This window comes from Neofelis nebulosa, chromosome 3, assembly GCF_028018385.1.
Source record: "Neofelis nebulosa isolate mNeoNeb1 chromosome 3, mNeoNeb1.pri, whole genome shotgun sequence".
Lineage (NCBI taxonomy): Eukaryota > Metazoa > Chordata > Mammalia > Carnivora > Felidae > Neofelis > Neofelis nebulosa.
Genome location: NC_080784.1, coordinates 141,844,054 through 141,862,548, shown reverse-complemented (window position 1 = coordinate 141,862,548; position 18,495 = coordinate 141,844,054). Strand labels below are relative to the sequence as shown.

Sequence of the window (18,495 nt, the reverse complement as noted above, 5' to 3'; positions counted from 1 at the left end):
GTTGCAAAATGGAGAATATTCTTCCCACATACACACCCACAAAGAGAACTGTAATGCCTCACAGTCTTGCTGAGAATCAGTGATATATAGACTGAGATGGAAAAAACGTATTTGTGCATACACAAATATATATACGTATACATATATGCACACACACTTATAGAGGGATATGCACATATACATATATGCACACACACATGCATAACAGGTTTATATAAATGTGAATATAGCCAAGACATTAGTGATAATATGAACTAAAAGAACAATAGTGTCCTAAAATCTAAGGCATAGAATACCAATACGAAATCTACAGGGTTAAGTTCTAAGTACACTTTTCATAAAATTATATTTAATTAGGTTCAAACAGGTATATCTCATTTAGAACTTTTTTCAAGTTTTGCCATTCTTTTCAGTCATTTCATTATCATTAAGTATTATTTATTGAGGAAATGCATGATTTTTTTTTTATTAAGGGATTGAAGTAATTATTATTTATTGAGTGCTCACAATATGCCAGGGACGGCTGGCAGAGCGTAAAGGGACACTGTCCTACCCTTGAAGAATTCATCAGATAAAGAGGAAAGACAGATGCACTTGGCCTTAGCCTTTAATGAGGTTATTGGTGCTTATGTTACACTAAGAGGATGTTCATGCATATGAGCGTGTGTGTATTCAGTCAAACAGTATGCCACTGACTTGACTATTTCATTTCATCACCAATTAATTCATAGAGGTTTGGCCCTCAGAAAGTTGAGATGAAAGTCACATATCATGTTGGAAATTAGTACTATTATTGGCCTTGTATAATTAGGAAAGGGTCCCTGATGGTGTTTGGTTCCTTAAAATCATCAAGTACGAATGCTTTTAAACATAATAACAATAAAATAAAATACTGTAATAGATACTTGTATATATACCAGTGAGAATAAACATATGTTAATGTTTTATTATTATATTAGTTAACATCTATTGTATTTATTTATTGTATTATTGTATTATTTATTTATTTACTTATTTATTGTGTTTATTATGTGTCAAGAATGAGGCTTGACATAATTACCTCACAGAACCTCCCACTCCTTTCCATTTCGTGCCGACCAGAGGTACCTACACCGATGTATATCATTCCCCTAGGGGTTTTTGTACTTTTATTCTGTCTATATTTATCCATAACATAACATATACTATTGGTTTGTTTGCTTTAAAAATTTATACAAATTTTACCATATGACAGACACCTTTAGGTAAGTTACTTTTTTCACTCAATGTTCTATTCTTGGGATTTCTCCATATTGATACATTTATTTTAACAATATGAATGCTCCATGGCTATTCACCCTGTGGTCCACAAAAAAAGCTTTAGATGATTTCCACTTTTTCATAAGCATTGGTCCCCAATAAACATTTGCACCCAAAACTCCATTTCACCATCTGCTTCTTAGAAACCAGCCTGTATAGCTCAGGCAGGTAGTTCCAGGCAGTGTTTTGTGATAGGTTTTTGATTCCTAAAACAGATATCCAGACTTTTATGATGCTTATAAGCCCTACCCATTCTTATCCTTCTTATCTCAGTGACTCCCTCAATTTCCTGCTATTTCTAGAAGCTCTATTTTCACCTTCTCACCTTTTTTTCCCCACCACATAAAAAGACAAAGAAAGGCCCACGTCCCATTCATGACAAGGCTTCTATGTGCATTCTGGATCTTATTCTGCTCTTTGGGGACTCGGGTCTGGTATCGCATGGCTTCCTTCTCTACTGGCTTCCCCACACCTTGGTCAATAAATAAATTGAAGTCACCTTGTTTTAGAAGGAAGCAGTAACAAAAATATAATCTCTTTTGCTCTACGAAGTCCAATATCTGACCTTTCCAGCCAACCTCCCCATTAACTTCTTATCCCACTGAAATCTGGCTTTTACAACCACTAGTTCACTGAAATTATTTTTATCAAGGTCCCTAGTGACCACTTGATTACCAAATCCAATGGATATTTTTAAGTCCTTGCCCTACTTAACTTTCTTCAGGACTTTCAAAAGTTAATCCATTTTTGGAATTTTATTAACATTGTAAGTATTTCAAGTACACAAGGGTCTCAAATATAAAAATTCACATAATAAATATAACAGACACTCATGACTTATCATTTGGATTAAACGAATACAGACATTTTGCCATATTTTTAACTATATTAATAAATAAATAAAACACAAGGGATGCCTAAAAATCCCCATCCTTTCCCTGTTTCTTCCTCTCCAGGAGTAACTTATAACCTAAAGTCATTTTGTATTATATCCACTTCTTCCTTTTCCAAATATTATGATTCATTAACACATCACTCTTTCTTGGTTCTCTCACACAATTTGACTATCAGTTTTTACAATCACTTTTGGGCTCTACTTCCATCCATATATTCCTGCTACAGGTATTCCCTGACAGTCTATTGAAAATTGCCATTTATATATTTCACAAAGGCAAGTGGGTGGGACCAGAACTAAGTTCATTGTTCCCCCACAATAATTAGAGTGAAGCCTCCTGCTGGAATAAATAAGCTTGTTTGTCCCCTATATTAGTGCAGTAATTTTAAAATATGTCCACAAATTTTTTGACACTCTCCCCTTCAAAAGGTGGAGCCTAATTCCCTCCCATTGACTATGAGCTGGACTTAATGACTCCATTCTAACGAATAGGATAAGGCAGAAACTATGGTACACAGCTTCCAAAACTAGGTCATTAGAAGGCATTGTGTCCTCTCTCTCTCTCTCTGTCTCTCTGTCTCTCTCTCTCTCTCTCTCTCATCTCTCCTCTCACGCTTGCTCTGGGGTGAAACCTTCTAAGTCATAGGGACACTACTCATGGAACTCTGTCAAGAGGTTCATATGTCTATGAACTGAGGTCTTCTGTCAAGAGCCACCTGAGTGAGTTATCTTAGAAATAATTTTTGGTCCAAGTCAAACCTTTCCACACTAATGACTCTTGTAAGTCAAAGGGGCCAGAGTCAGAAACCTGTGGGATGTCTTGATTCCCCAACTCCCTTCACCCCATACAGGTAATCAGTCACAAATCTTGCTGATTCTAACCCCATAATAATTTTTTTCCAATACATTTTACTTTCTTTCTCTTCTGTCATTACAGGCTAAGACCATGGCAACAATCTCCCACTGACAGCCCCACAAACTTTGCACACTCTGATCCATTCTCCTGCATAACTTGTCAAACTCCACATCTGATTATATCTCTCTTTTGCTTAAAAATAAATTCTAACTAACAAAATAGTCCTGATTAGTCCATTACCAAACAATTATCTTCTAAGCACTTTAAAATAGGGGGCAGGGAATGGTTAGACATGACATTGGAGTCTTTGAGTAACTTTTCTAAGCTCATCTTATGACATTTTCGTCACTTCAAATTACAGATTTCAGCCATGCTAAACTTCTATAATTTCCCCCCAAGTGGACCATGTTCTCTTTTGCTTCATTAATACTATATATGTCTCTCTGCTCCTCCTTCATCTGTACTCTTTACCTACTGAGTCTCATTTAAAGCACCACCTTCCCCAAGAAGTTTTTTCTGAGCACCTAGTTGGTATTTGTCCACTCTCCTATAACCCCCTATGCACAAATATCTATCACTTTCTTTTCTCTGCCACTGGACCCTTTTGGAATTAGAAGCTTAACTATGCTTGCGTACATAGTAGATGTCCTCTGAAAGATTTTTTTGAGGCAGGGGTGGGGCAGGGGGAGAGGGAGAGAGGGAATCTTAAACAGGCTCCATGCCCAGTGCAGAGCTCCACAAAGGAGGGCTTGATCTCATGACCATGAGATCATGACCTGAGCCAAAATAGAGATTTGGATGCTTAACTGACTGAGCCACCCAAGCACCCCCCCCCAAAAGATATTTTTAAATGACCAAATGCATGTATGGATGAAGCAAGTCAAATTGAAAATTTAGTTTCTCAGTCTTTCTAGCTATATTTCAAATGCTCACATATGGCTACTGGCTACTCTACTGTACAGTGTAGATTTACAGAAGATTTCCATTATCTCACAGAGTTCTATTGGACAGTGCAACCTAAGATTAGATTAACTGGAACAGGAATATTTAAGAAGAGAAAGGGAAAACTAATGATAGCTAGTAAGAAATAGGAGAATAAAGAAAGGAGGAAATTGGTTATGATTTCTAGATGTCATGATTAGTTGATGAGTTGACAGACACAGGAAATGCCAAGCTATGCAGAGGCCAAGATGAGAGATTATTCGTGCCGTTGCTGTGGTAGTTGTTGAGTGTGAGATGACAGTTGCACATCCTGGTGGATATTTCCTGTGTCACTGTCCAAAGTTAATATAAAAAAACTCTGTTCTACAACTTGCCTTTATAACAGGAGATCCTTCATTAAACATTTTCCTGTTTCTCCTGTTTAATTTAGAGAACCATCCCCAAACAATGCTGGATTCTCACTGTCCTTATGATGTCCTACGTTTAGAATAAATGAGTTTTGTGAAAATCACCAAATTGCGTTGTTTCTCCATGCGGAAATATATATTTTTTCCTGTGTATTAAATTTAACCATTTAAAAAGTTCACAATGGTATCATGGGGTAAATGCATAGAAATTTATCAAGCATTTGAACTTTTTAAAAAATTGTCCACAAAGACATCAAAGGACTTTAAAATTTTCTCCTAGAATGATACAACACTAACTCCTACTTTAAAACACTGACATACTGCTCCTTAAATGCTTCAATACACTACTCTGAGCAACTACATTTATCTTGTAAAAGGCATCGGGGATTTATACAAATACATATTAAGTATGATAGATTGATTACCTTAGAATTCATATTTTGTCTATAATGGAACACAGCTGTTAGTATTGCCCAGTAATTGACTGGTTAAATTTTCTGAATATAGAGAATTTCCCTATTCCATAGAAATAAACTTTGTTTTTAAGCCAAATCTCTGAGCAGGATGTTGAAGAAATCTGTGTCCTAAAAGATCTTTGATATCTCATGTTCTAAATGTTTTAAAGAGCATTAAAAATTATACAAAATTCTGTCCAATTAATTAAATAAAACTGACTTACATTTTCCTTTTTATATATTAATCTCATATCACATAGGAATCAAAAGATGTTTTTGAAATAAGCCATTTAATTTTTCTTCCAGTTTGTATATCTAAGCCAGTCATGGGACATCACATTTCTTTAATTTCAGGTGCCCCCTCCCCCGCCCCCCACAACCTACTCCTCTATTTTCACGTGTGTTTTCCTTGTTAAACTTTATTTGCTGATAATTAGTTTATGTTCTTCTGGCATTTACATTGTTTAGTGGGTTTTATTTTTATCGTATTTTTATATTTATTCCAAAATGTAAGCCTTTTTTTTTTGAACAGTGAATCTTTATATTTGACTTTTTTAAAAAAAAAATTATAATTTACGTAAAAAGTTTTCTAAACACTTAGTTCTGTTGATAGTTTCTTACATCTATGTAACTATCACCCAAAACAAAGTACTGATTCTCAAAGGTTTGCATACATTTAAAATCTGTGAGAGGGTTTATTAAATACAGATTCCTGGGTCCCTCATTCTGAATTCCTGTTTCTATTTCAGTAGGTCTGGTGTGGGACCCAAGAATATGCATGTTCATCAAGTTCCCAGGTAGTACTTACATTGCTGGTCTGGACCACCCTTCAAGAGTGACCAGTTATACAGCATTGTATTCATACCCAACACATTCCTTCATTCTCTTTTCCAGTAAACCCAATACTCTGCACACTGCCTATCTAGCCAATTGCTGATTTCTCTCACTGTAGTTTAGTTTTGCCTATCCTTGGACATAATATAAAAAGAATGATTATTTTGTATCTTCTTTCACTCAATATGAGCCACTGAATTTTTTAAGAAGTCAAACAGTCATTGTAACATACATGTTTGGTCTTCAGATATTTTGAATTTTTGATTTCTGTATTTTATCTTTCATTAATTGCTCATCTTTTTTTTTTTAAGTTTTTTAAAGGTTATTTTTGAGAAAGACAGAGACAGTGTGTGAGCAGGGGAGGGACGGAAAGAAGGAGACACAGAATCCGAAGCAGGCTCCAGGCTGCAGGCTCCCAGCTGTCAGCACAGAGCCTGACGTGGGGCTCGAACTCACCAGCTGTGAGATCATGATCTGAGCCAAAGTTGGTCACCCAACCGACTGAGCCACACATGTGCCCCACTGCTCATCTTTTATATTATTTGTATTTGATATGTTAAATGTTATTTTGATTTATGCTTTGCTATACTTATTTTATTTATTATATTTTTGTGTCATTGAATTAGACTTACTTTTACTTTCCGTTCTATTTTAATCTTTCTATGATAAAATGGAAACCACTGAATTTTAAGAAAGAATTTAAGTCATTTTTATTTGTGATTGTAAATGATATACTGGGTCTTCTGTCATTCTGGAACTTTAGTTTCCATAGTTTGTCTTTATTTTATGGTTATTTTATTGCTCCTTTTTATGATCTTCGTATAAACAACTTTGTTTTGTTTAGCTTTATTTTTGTCTTCCTCAGTTATTTGGAAATAAATAATTTACTTTTAGCTCTATAAATGTCTACTTTTGAAATGACTTAAAATTTTTTTTTCAACGTAAGTGATTCTAAACACCAAATTCAATAAATAATTTACACATTCTTATTCTGCCGTATGTAAAATCTCAACACAGGCTACCTGACCAGGTTCTGCGACTGCCTTTTGCTCTAGGTAAAAGAAGTGTGTTTTAACCATTCAGCAAACAACCAGTGTAATTTCTTTGTTTCTGCTCATGCTGCTCTATAAAAGTCTTTCTCTTCATGCACCTCTTTGGAGTTCCTTTCTACCTGTTGATTGGATGCTGCCTGATTCATGAATCGCTGAATAAAAGCCTATTTGGTCATTAGATTGTGGAAAATTTTCTTGCGACATAAGTTAGCAGATTAAGCGAGGTAAGTGATTTAGAGTGTAAGGTCTTTCAAGTTCATCATCATGGTTTTATCTTTTGTCTCTTTTTTCTTAATTTAAAAAGATTCTCTGTGTTTTCAATGTGACTAAATAAAGATTCTGCAGAATCTATTCTGATAATATTGTTTTTTGTTGATCTAGCTATTCAAATTTTAGTTTCTTTCTAGTTTTTACCTTAACTCACTTAATTTCCTCTTCATCTCACTATTGTAGTCTTTGTATCTCACACTATTAACTTTTAATTTCATTCTTTCCTTTTATTATGGATATTTATAAATAGCTGCATCAGAGATTCCAATCCAAATGGCATTTTAAAATGGAAATATATCTGCTTTTGAGTAAAATTATAATTTCTTAAAAATAAAATTCAGTAGCATCACTCTTTTCTGTACATCAACTGCTATATTTAAATTTATGTATCTAAATCTTCATGTGCATTTATTATGTGATTTTAATAGTTTTTATAATGAAATCATAGTATAGCTACATATTATAACCTAGTATTTTTAAATAAGTATATATATGTGTATATATATATATATATATATACTTATATACGCATATATATACTACACATTTCCCATGTGATCGAGTATTCTTCAATATATCATATGTACCAGAATTTAATTTATTGCTGCCCTATTATTGTTATTTAGATGGGTTCCAATCCTTTATTATTATTGATTTGTTACAATATTTAATCATATGGTTATAATTTTGTCTTTAATTTTTTTCTTTTTTTAGAAAACATAAAGCAAATTTATTTGATTCTAGAGAATGCACATACTAATTGCCTTCCAGAAGAGTTATTTATTCTCAATAACAGTAGAACAATATATGACACTAGAAAACTACACACACATACTCTCACACACACACACACACACACACACACACGACTCAATATCCTCTCGCAGTGTTCTTTAGCTTTGTAACAGGAAAATTGAAAGCAATAATTCAGAATTAGGGACTTGCTATGGTGGATGTGTGGCCAATGGCTATAGACAAAGAACAATACTGTTGAGCCTTTCAAAATTACTAGTAAAGAGGTGTTGGTTGGCATGAGGAAAACCAGAATTTTTCCACCTCAGTTTCAATAAATTGGATTGATCTGAAATTAAAACAAACATAAATTTTCAAATGCCATTATGCAGATCTGAGTAATTTTTAATTCAGTTTCATTCTCAAAGCATATGATATGAATTTAAATTGTTACTTGAAATAAATTTATTTCAAGGAAATATTTTCACAGGCCAAATTCTTAAATTCATTCTCTATGTTAGTGTGATAGACAGAATAATACTCCCCTCACCCAAAGATGTCCAGATCATGTGATTATGTTACTTTACATGTCAAAAGGAACTTTTCAGATGTGATTAAGATGAAGGTCCCTGAAATGAGATTATCCTGGGTTTTCTACCCAATCTAATCATTCCTTAAAAGTGGAAGAGAAAGGCAAAAGACTAGGTCTGAGACATGCAAAGTGAGGAAGTCTGACTTGCCGTGGTTGGCGTTGAAGGAGGAGGAAGGGAGCCACAAGCCAGTGGATGGGGTTGTCCCAAACAGAAACCCAGACACCTTAATCCTATAACCTTAAAGAAAGAAATTCTCCCTTTTGGCTCCATAAAAAATGCTGTCGGACTTCTGATCTCCAGAACTGGAAGATAGTAAATTTGTGTTGTTTTAAGACATCAGAGTTATGGTAATTTGTTATATCAGCAATAAAAAAAACTATTAAAATTAGAGATAAGAAGCCTCGTAACATTCAAGAATCATGTTTCTATCTTTTTCACTGCTATGAATCAGTGACCAACAAAGTGCCTTAGCATGTTGCCAGTAATCAGTAAATATATATTGATTTAACTAATTAATCAAGCTCCATACATTGTTTTCATTATTTTGGCTTTTCTTAGTAGGAGAAATAGTCTCACTAGAGTTTAGAAGAGGCATAGAAATTAAATTCTGTTTTGTAACTAGCTTAAAAATTTAAACAAAACCCTGGCAAAAGAGTAATTTCTTATGTGATTAGCTAAATATAGCTTTGTATGAATGGGGAGGTTGGACCCTTCCAATGTAATGCTTGATCTCATTTTATTTGATTAGGCAAATTATGGAACGACAGCACGAAATGCATTGCTATACTATTGTTGGCTCCAAAATGTGAATCTCATTATAGCAGTGGCCTTGAGGCCTTTTAGTGTTGAATGGAAATGAACAAGTTATACTAGTTCAAAAGAATGTTCACACACACACACACACACACACACATTAATTATACTCTTTTGTAGAGGAAAGCTTAACTCTTGGGCTACAATTAAAAAAAAGAGAGGAAATGGCACATCTGTCAATTTATAAACATGATAAAAGTAGTCAAACAATATGAATGTTGCAGCAATTCCAAAAACAGAATTTCTGGGTGTGGAGGTTCAACTGAACTTGCTGTTGCTCTCAGGGGGTGGAGGTGAGGCATGGTGGTCACTAGTTCAGCCTTGCAACCTGTAGTTAAGCCTCGTGGCTGCTAGTTGAGGGTGACTCCTCAAGTCACTGCCTCTTATTTCCACTGGATGGAAGATGGGATCCAGCAGGAGAATCAGAGCTCACTGGCTGCTTCCATGGAGTGGGAAGAGGTTGAATGATGGAGGCACGGGGGCTTGGAACAGCAACTTCCTACTTGGCTCCCGTGTAAACACCAGGGTTGGGTGAGCGTGGCCTGTTTCTGTTGTTATTTGGTTGGATTTGACCAAGTATTGCCAGAAAAGCTTTCCGTTGGTAGGCCCCCTTTCCCATATCCTTTAGCTGGTTGAAAGAGGCTTTCTTTGGGGTTTTCTATGTCCTATTGGGGATTCCCAGCTGGAGGTTGTTGGGGAAGCCTTTCCAGGGTAATGCAGTAAGAAAACCCAGGGACCTGTGTGTTATTCCTCGAGTTCTATGGCCTCTGCCTTCTTCTTTCCACCTTTCACGGGCTTCCTATGTTTTTGTTGTGTTATGTGCAGGAATTTTGGATTGCAATAGGGAGGACATGGGAGGAACTGGGAATACTCAGTCATGGAGGAACTGGAAGTCTGAATAATCAATTTCTAGCTCATTAACAAATATTCATTGAGAGCCTAGTATGTGCCAGGCACCCCGCTGTTCTGTTATATTTATGTTGCTAAGTGAGGAGAACTAAAGCAAAGAGGGAAGGAAGGAAACACTACAAACCCTTTACAGAACTCATGACCTGGAATTGTCTTGTTCAATGTCTGTCCTCAGTTGCCAGTAAGATTGCCGAGACCAGTTTGTCTTTCTCACTGCAATATCCCATCGCCCTGTACACAGACTGGCAGTAGGTAGGCATCACCAGTATTCATTAAATCAGCTAACTATGTGAATCCAAGGCGGTTTCCTCTCTGCCTGACTTTGCTCTTACCTTTGCTTTTCATCGCTTGTAAAATGGCTGCGTTGGCTTCTGACCTCCTTGGTCAGTTTTTGGCAACAGAACCAACTCCCTGAATTTAGGCATGGTTTGTGTTAAACTGGGGGTCTTCACATTCCTGGCTACTAAGCACAACTAACCTTTCCTACCCCCAGGACTCCACCCCAGACACATCATGCCGCCATTCTCCAGGAGCTATGGGAAAATTAGGGTGCTGGAGGATTGTGGTACCTGGCTTCATCCTCTGCAGCATTGTTCTTCACCTGCTTTGTGTAGGTCAATTGGTAAAATGGAGGGGAAACATCGATGTCAAAGTAGAATAAATACCTGGAAGAGTTAATCATCACAAGATAAAAACGCAAACTATAAATCGAGTTCAGTTTTCCATGGTGAAGGGTCACTTCACCATATGATCCTTGGAAATTAAAACCAAGACTGAATTAATTATCCTTTTACTGTCTTGGGTTTTCTTTCCCTTCTTGTTCAACATTAACTGCCTCTGAAATTATGTTAAAGCAATGATCTCTATCATAATGTCCTTCAGCTGGCCCTGAAAACAATTTCCTACAGAAACCTTCATTTTTCCTAGGAATCATGTCAACCTTCTTAACCTCATCATTTTTATGGTTTTTGTTTTGTTTTGTTTACCCTTAGGGGATATTAAATTTTTATGTGGCTTAACTTATCTGTGAGTTAGACCAAAGTAATGTTTTAAAGTACGTTAAATGATTTAAAAGTATTTTGCTTCCTCAGGAAGGCTGTTAATATACACGGAAAATTGTGTGGCAGCAAAATGAGATACTCTCAGCGGTACAGAGTTTATCTAGGGTTTCCCATATAAAGCAGGCCTCATTTAGCATTAAATCTCATTTTATGTGATCAGGGTTTATTTTTAAATGGGCCACTCAGGATTCATGCTGCAAGACTTTTTTTACTGAGCATCATGGGAAGGCCATTTTTTTCCACCCGTACCCTTATACCACAATTTCACACTCAATTTGCGTAGGTTTTCACCAAATTTGCACTGTATACATAGTATGTAGCCAATACATATTTATTAAATAAAAACAATGAAAAATACATGTGGAAGTACTTTGGAAAATTATAAAAGGATATATAAATGCAAGTTATGAGTGTTAAGTGATTTGCCTGGTTTTCTTTGAATGTGCTAAGAAATCATTTTCAGATGTCAAAATGCTTATGTCAATAATCCAGATATCATTAGGATTGTGAAGCTGTACACAAAATTTCATAGTTTCGGTCATTTATAGCATTTTCTAACACAAATATGTTTCTTAGAAGGAGTGTGTGTGTGTGTGTGTGTGTGTGTGTGTGTATAGCTACATAAAGTAAAAAATATGAGAGATGTAAATGCTATTCGTATCGCATGTAGGGAATCTAATAATTTCTTCCTAAGAACTCAAGGTTCATTGGCACATGATGTAATATTTTAGGGGAAATCTGGAGAAACCGATCCCTTTTATTTCTATCATTTAGAGTTTATCAATTTGATTGCTACTTGAACAATGTTTGAAATAAATGTGAGTTTTATTGACTTTAAGATCACTCTCCTTTCTTACTATACATATATGTGTATATATATGTATATATGTGTATATATATACACACACGTATATATATGTATATATATGTACACACGTTTGTGTGTGTGTGTGTGTGTGTGTGTATAATATGTATATTATTCTAGGAAAACAGTTAATAGGTGGGGGCAACTTACTATATAAGATCTATATAATATTACCTTAAACCCATTCATCAGTTTTGAATGGCCAGTTCTCAATATTTTTGTACATTTTCAGAGAAGCTCATTTTTATATTAATCTTAAGGATCATTTTATCCTGCCTTGAAAGTTTTCCTGAACTCAAGCAACTTCCTTAAGTAACACAAAAACGGAGTTAGCAGACAAATGAAATTATCAGGCTGTGGGGCTTACACTGCAGGAATGCCTGCCATTGAAAACAGAGCACCAGGCATTTCCATTCTTAAAAACACAAACATCTCCTATCATTTTCTCAATTTATGCTCTAACCTCCTACAGTGTTGTTCAGTCCTTTTCTCTCTCTGTCTTCTTTTTTCTCCATTTTATTTCCCTTCTATTTCAGGGGAGGGGGGAATGCCTCCAAGATTTGTTTTATGCAGAGAAATTCAGTTTTGTTCAGCCGCCGCTGCAGAACTCGGATCAGAGATTCACGTCACGTGGGAGAACTGAACTGAAGCTTCGAAGAGACGACTTACAAGAGCCCCTCCTCTCTGAGTTAAGTTCTTAAGACAAAGGCTGTCATGCTCTTTCGTTCGCTACAAAGAAGAGAGCAAAGGCAGTTTATTATTCCAGTTACCCAAGCGCACAGGCAACTAGAGTACAAGATATTTTTAACTCCTCCTATTGCTTTGAATAATACCAACTTGAAATACAATTCCTCTATACGAATCGCTGTTCTTTGGGAAACATATGCATGAACTTACACAAAATTTTAAGGAAGAGAAGATCTTTCAGTACTTCACACACATCTCCCTGCTTCCATTTTTGACTCCTAATACTTACTCTCCACCCAGGAGTTAGAGTCATTTTTTCCCATGTCTAAAGCATAACGCATCACTATCCTGCTCAACTCCAATAGTTGCTTCCTATCATGGTGAGAGTATCTGAGAGTATCGTCTTCTCTCCCTCTGGAGCCTTTGGGGGCTGCTTACACACTCTGCTTTCTGCTGCCTCATCTTCTTCTCCTGTCACAGACTCTCTCCCTCCCTCTCAACCCCCCTGCCCTTCTCCATTCAACTTCTTGTTCTTACCAAGCTCATTTCTGTCTCCGTACCTGAGAATGTGCTCTTCCCTCTATCTGGAATTCTCACACCCTCAGAGAAACCTTCCCTGACCACCTCAACTGTAAATCCTTTTCTACTCAGTTTTTATCTCATCCTGCTTTATTTTCTTCATAGCACACATGGCATGTATTATATATTTGTCACTTTAAGAGACCATCTCTGGAAGTCCTGTTGTTTATTTTCTAGTTCCTCACTTGAATGTAAAATCCACAAAACCAGAGATCTTATCCCCCTTCGCTATTCTTTCCCCAAAACCCTTTTAAACAAATTATGACATAACATTAAAATGGGAGTCTTTTGTCTAAGGTGTAGCAGAAGCCTCAAGAGTTGAGGAGTGACATCCAAATGTGCATTACACTAGATCTTCTGGGCAGGACATGCTGTGATTGTGGAACTGGTTCCACAGGTCACAGGTCACCTAGCATTCACAGGTCACTTCTAGCTAATGTGAGGGTAAGGAATCTAAGAATGACAAGAGACACAGGGGGAGGCCAGACCCCAGAGATCTAGGCACAGGGGTGACAAGTCCCACAGAGATGGAGTGGGGGTGGGTAGGTAGTACCATGGCCAAATTATTCAAAATAGTAGTACTCTTTTTGAATCTTTAAAAGTAACAGAAAAAAAAATACAAGTGTGAAGCAAGAATGACTAGTTCTAACTTTAAACACATGGCATCTGTTTAAAACTGAGGGGTATGTTTTAATTGAGGCAGTAGAAACTAAATGCTCCCATAATTCAAGAGGGTATAACAAGCTCAGAAATATAATATCCAGACAGTGCAGTGATGTGAGACTTTAGGAGAGATGTTGAATTATTTGTGATACACCCTTTCCTTGATCGTCTCCTCTCTAATGTATGCCTCAAAATGTCAACCTAGTAAATATTGTTTTCCTGCGTTAGACCTTCGACGCTTTAGACTTTTCAACCTGAAGAGACAGTAAAAATTGTGAACATGGCCCTACACTGTCTGATCCTTCCTAAACCACCCTGTGCCATCTTTTTCCAGTCTTCTTGGCTCTCTCTCTGCTGTAATTCGTATCTCTTGGTCCCCCCAGGTAGCTTAAATTTCTATTAATTCTAGGGCATGCTTTTTCACTGTCTACAACATTCTTCTTTCCTTCTTCCTTTCTGTCCTTATCCTTCCAAGTTCTTGCTTCTTCCAGTTTTTCACTAAAACCCTCAAGCCAGTTAAATCTTCACTATTTGCAAACACAGCACTCACACATTTAAGATACGCATCCTACTTGTTACCTATTCACTTAAGGTATTTTCTTCTCCAGTAGAATGTAAGCTCAGCTTATTTATTATATCACTTCCCTAGTGATCCACATATTGTCTGGCCCTCAGTAGGCATTCAATAGTTATTTGTTGAATTTTCTGTTGTGGAGTGTGTGTTCTGGAGTGACATTATACATGGGACCAAACAATACGATTAAAACTCCATTTTAAGGGTGCCTGGGTGGCTCAGTCGGTTAAGTATCTGACGTTTGATTTTGGCTCAGGTCGTGATCTCACTATTGTGAGATCGAGACCCCCATTGGGCTCAGCATAGAATGTGGAGCCTGCTTGGGATTCTCTCTCTATATCCCTGCTCACCCATGTGCACACACACACTCTCTCTCTCTCTCTCTCTCTCTCTCTCTCTCTCAAAATAAATAAAATAAACTTAAAAATATATATAGGGGTGCCTGGGTGGCTCAGTCTGTTAAGCGTCTGACTTTAGCTCAGGTCATGATCTCGCCAGTTTGTGAGTTTGAGCCCCACGTCGGGCTCTGTGCTAACAGCTCAGAGCTTGGAGCCTGCTTTGGATTCTGTGTCTCCTCCTCTCTCTGCCCCTTCGATGCTCATGCTCTCTCTCCGTCAATAATAAATGTTAAAAAATTTAAAAATAAAGAAATAAATGTATAAAATATATATATGAGGTAAGATCGCAGCCAATGACCTATATAAACACAGGGTGTGTCATGTGTGAATGCCACAGGATTTGGGACAAAATAGTCAATACAAGCATTTAAGAAAGGTTTTTCAAGTTCTTTTTTACATGTGTATTTCTGATGTTAGCAACATCCACTTATTTTTGTCCTTTGTCTCTAGTGATATTTAAACACCTTCTAAATAGATTTTCAGTACCATAGCATAAAGTATCACAGAGACTAAATCTAGGTTAACTTCTGGGCTTGTGCAGATAGGCCAGGTAAATTCTCCAGAGGCAACAAAAAACTGCCCATATGCTTCTCAGCCTTGTGTGAGGTTTATCATCTAGCAAAAAAAAAAAAAAATGTTCCAAGAATTTATCCCTTGGCATTTTTCCTTTTCTGAGAAGAATTTCAAGTAAAATATAAAGCAGTAGAATGGGGACAAATGGAATTCCTCCAAAAACAAAATCACTTGTGTGATGACAAGATCTAAAGAATATGGGCAGGCAAGGATTTAATGGAGACAGTTGAACTCAACTGGTATATTTTCTTAGGGTGTCAGATGCAAGGAAAATATTTAGTGAAGGTAAATCATTCTAATGTTTGTGGTAAGCTGAATAATGCCCCCACAAGATGTTTATGTCCTAATCCCCAGAACCTGTGACTATTACCATACATGGCAAAAGAGACTCTGCTCGTGTGATTATGTTAAGGATGTTGAGGAAAGAAATCAGAAAAACAAAAGGTGACTGTAGTAGAGGTTGGAATAATACATTCTGAGGATGGAAGAAGGGGCCACAAGCCAAAGGTTACAGAGGATGACCAGGAAACTAGAAGCTGAAAGTGACCAGGAAACAAACTCTCCTCTCAGAGCCTCCAGAAGGAACGAAATCCGCTGAAACCTTAACTTTTTAGCTCATTGAAACTGATTTTGGACTTCTGACCTCCAGACCTATAAGAAAATAAATCTGTGTTTTAAGCCACTAAGTTTGTGGTAATTTGTGACAGAAGCAATAGAAAAGTAACTCAAGCCCTCTCTTTTCAATTTAATTGATATAAAAAACATTTTTTTCTGAGTTAGAAATTATAGACATATGCATAATGTCCTTGGGTTGAATTTTTTGGACTGATTTTGGAAGAGTTGAGGGAAATCTTTTTTAAAGCATAGTAATCCCTCCCATTTTATACATGATTAGAAAAAATAATTTGATGCATATACTAGGTTTACTCTACCAGTTCAATGGATTTAATAATTTTGAAACCATTTGTGTATTGGTCTTTATCATTTGAATTGAATTTTTAAAAAATCATTGATATAAACATATCATTTCAATGCTTTCTGGATGGTTGTAGGAATACAGAGATACTGAACATTAATGCCACTGTGATTTTCTTTTTAGTGGTATGCCATATTATTCTAATCACATCAGTATCCTTTAAAATGAGATAAAACACACTGAATATTTACCAATATAATTTGGTCTTTGATATCCTTTTAAAAAATATACCAGTTAACATCCAACTTCTGCTCAGGTCATGATCTCGCTGTTCCTGAGTTTGAGCCCCGCAATGGGCTCTGTGGTGATAGTTAAGAGCCTGGAGCCTGCTTCAGATTTTGTGTCTCCCTCTCTCTCTTCCCCTTCCCCATGCACTCTCTCTCAAAAATAAACATTTAAAAAATTAACTATATACGTGTGTGTGTGTGTGTGTGTGTGTATATATATATATATATATATATAATCTTTTAAAGCTTTCTGAAATATTCCACTCCTTATGAAGAATCCCATGAAATTAATTAGAAAAGTCATGGAGCTTCTCCCATTTTTTTTAAACATTAAGAATTTGTTGAAGATATTTTACACTTGAACATATTGTTTAAAATATAATCTTTCTCCCCATGTGACAGCCTCACACAAACAAAGTATTTAAAGAAGATGAAGGTCTGTCATTGCTCTATTTAATTAACAGAGACTTTTCGGATTATAAGATGTTAAAAAAAGAACTCAAAAGAAGACTTTAGCGTGATAATATTAATCATCTCATTTCACATCAGAATTTCAACTGGTAATTCTATTTACAGGTGTCATCTGCTAGAACTAGTCAATCTTATGTTATATTGTGAGTTTTTCTTTCCCCAGCTACTTACACAAATCAGATGGTGACGTACAAAAGCATGGCTAGAGGTTTACATTTGCTTCTAATTTAGCCTATGATGTAACAATTTCTCTTTTCTATCATCCATGGCTTTGGAAGCTCTCCGTTCCTTTGGTTTGCATCTACATTGTTTGATCACCTTGCCTTTTAGTGCATAAAGGCAATGCGTATCTTTTGGATAGTATACATTCTAGAAGATGAACTCTTGATGTTTCTAACCAAATTGAGATCGACTTAAATGTACATTTTAATAACTTTTACAATTACTTTTGGATTATCCACTGACGTTTACAATCTTGTGAATATTACTTACCTAAAACATAAATAACTTTATAGTAATTAGGAGACAACATTAAGCATCCATTTTCTTTTAATTCTTACTTCCAAAGTTCTCTTCTACAATAAGACAATGGTAACTTTGTGGAAGTTTAGCAATTCTAAAATACTACATATCCTGAGTAGTATTGAAATTAGTCAGTAAAATGTCTTCCACTGAATACTTCCCATGGGGGATATAAGCACAGTTATTGTCAATGAAGATTGTTTTCCAATTTCAACTAAGGAGAGAAAAGTTTCGTTTTTCTTAACTTCACTTAAAGAATAATTTAACTTTCTTTAAATTACACAGTACCTCCTCATTAAAATTAGTAACATAAATATATTGTAACGATTTCTGTACATCTTTATACATGCCTTTGAGACACCTGCTATGACTGTAAAGTCAGAGTGAAATACACAGATATGTTTCCCACTATCTTACTCATCATTTCAGAGGTTTCATCAGACATAAATTTTATTATCAGTTGCCTCTTTGACAAGTTCTAGTTGTAAGAAATTAACTGAGAAATTGCTCTATTATGGCTAATTATAAAATTATGTAGTATGGTTCAATGTCTTTTTGGTAACTAAATGGCAGTTTACAGAGCTAATACTGCTGTGCTCTCCAAATGAGGAAAGTCATTAAAAATATGAAATATATAAGTACTAAAACCTCCAATATGACTGTATTCACAGAAATGTTGTCAGAGCTGGAAGGAACTTGAGACATCTCCAGTGCACCTCTAGTCTATGGTTGAGAAGCTGATCAGTTCAATTTCAGCAAGCTAGTTGTAGCTCACTCTAGAAGCCAGGACATCCATCACTTGATTCCTAACAGAAGATGGTGTGAAGCACATCACACTGACT

General features: G+C 36.0%; 1 long non-coding RNA gene across 1 annotated transcript in view; it reads left to right on the top strand.

Moving 5' to 3' along the window:
* The first annotated feature begins 12,550 nt into the window (after positions 1 to 12,550).
* LOC131507408 (uncharacterized) overlaps positions 12,551 to 18,495 on the top strand; it is a 17,344-nt gene continuing 11,399 nt past the window's right edge. Inside the window, exon 1 of the long non-coding RNA XR_009259492.1 lies at positions 12,551 to 12,671. This is a non-coding gene — a long non-coding RNA (uncharacterized LOC131507408). The remainder of the gene's footprint in view (positions 12,672 to 18,495) is intronic.